The sequence below is a fragment of the Canis lupus genome, chromosome 10 (assembly GCF_011100685.1).
Source record: "Canis lupus familiaris isolate Mischka breed German Shepherd chromosome 10, alternate assembly UU_Cfam_GSD_1.0, whole genome shotgun sequence".
In the NCBI taxonomy this organism is placed as follows: Eukaryota; Metazoa; Chordata; class Mammalia; order Carnivora; family Canidae; genus Canis; species Canis lupus.
This window is the reverse complement of record NC_049231.1, coordinates 10,055,605-10,057,342: the sequence shown is the minus strand read 5'-3', so window position 1 is coordinate 10,057,342 and position 1,738 is coordinate 10,055,605. Positions and strand designations below refer to the sequence as shown.

The 1,738-nt window shown below is 47.5% G+C and overlaps 1 pseudogene; it reads right to left on the bottom strand.

Annotated features, from left to right (window-relative positions):
• Positions 1-844: 844 nt before the first annotated feature.
• On the bottom strand, positions 845-1,408 carry LOC111097851 (annotated as a pseudogene).
• Positions 1,409-1,738: the final 330 nt, after the last annotated feature.

Genomic DNA, 1,738 nt, shown 5'->3' with positions numbered 1-1,738 from the left:
TTTAACTTTTCTTGTAAGGCCAGTTTAATGGCGATGAACTCTTTAACTTTTGTTGGTCAGGGAAACTCTATCTGTCCTTCAATTCTGACTGATAACCTTGCTGTGTAACATTTTTTTAAAAAAATATTTTATTTATTTATTCATGAAAGACACACAGAGAGAGGCAGAGACACAGGCAGAGGAAGAAGCAGGCTCCTCGAGGGGAGCCTGATGTGGGACTCAACCCCAGGGCCTAGGGATCATGCCCTGAACCGAAGGCAGATGCTCACCCACTGAGCCCCCAAGGCATTCTGCTGTGTAACATATTTTTGGTTGTAGGTTTTTCCTTTCAGCCTTTAGAATATATCCTGCCACTCACCTCTGGTCTGCGAAGTGTTTGATTTTTTTTTTTTCACTTTAATGCTTATAAATTTGAGATTCTACATTTGTTACAACAGTGCATTAGTGATATAACTTGTAAAATGCTTTTCCATTCCTTTGGATTTTGCATATGATGGTTTCTCATCTGTCCTTGCAGGTAGATTGAGCAAGCTCTGTTTTTGTGTTTGTTTTTCTAAAAACATTCACTAGATATGATTCAGAATAGCTTAATGCTCCCTTTTAAACATAACAGTTAAATTTAAAAAATTGCCAGGAAGTCCACAAAACAGGATTTGCTTAAAGACTAACCCACAGAGTTAGCTGGAGACTAACGGGGCTGAGATGTGCTGGGCCGGGCCATCGTAGTGTTTAGCTACGTGTCAAGAGCATTAAGAAGTCCAGGTTGGAGGTGCCAGGCCTGAGGCACCAGCTGTGGAACCTCTGTGATGTGGCTGCAGTAGGGTAATCACCACTGAAGGGACACTTAACTGGAGGTGGGCATTCCTGGGGCCCAATACGTGGGCACAGTGGCTGGGTGGCATGCAACAGGAGCTGAGAAGTGGTTGGTCAGCAGGGTACCTACTGACATGGCCGTGGTGGTTATAGCCATGCCCATGCTGATGCCATTGCCTCTAGGTGGAGGGATGGGAGGAGTCTACATCGTCACTGGCATGTCGTTGGGCTGCCCCACTGTGGTGTGGTGATGACATGAGGGTCAACTGTGCACAGGGGCTGTGTATCCTATGTGCCTGTTGCACATAGGAGCTCTGCTGGGCATAGGTATTATGTACAGGGCACACAGTGGCCAGCAAGGGCTCCAGGAGTGGGAGTACGGTGGCGCTACCCTGCTGTTGGAGGGACAGGATGCTGTGCAGCGTGTGCCAGGAGTTTAACCTGTTTGAAAGTTAGGATTTGCTCCAAAATACATGTTGGGGGAGCAAGCAGGAGTGGTGGCTGCATAGCACAGGGAGAAATCAGCTGGATAAGCAATTCCTTTGGCATTTGCATAGGGAACCCCAGAAGAACTAGGGCTATAAACCCAACTCATGTTTTCAAGAACAGGCCATGTTGGAGGTGGCCTGGGCCTCCGTGATCAGCATGTACCAGCCCAGAGTGGATCCATGAAGGGGCAAATGCCCCATGGGCTTGCTCCAATGGGGGGCCGAGCTGCAAGGCCCCCATGTCTGCCACCACTTCCCCAGATGGTGCTTCCAGTCACTCCATTCTGCCCAGCCCACCTCTCCTCCTGGTCTGCAAACTTTCTGCTGAAAAATCATCTGATGGCCTTGCAGTGTTTCCCTTGTATGTAACAGTTGGCTTTTCTTTTGCTTGCTGCTTTTACGATTCTCTTTATCTTTAATTTTTGCCATTTTAATTA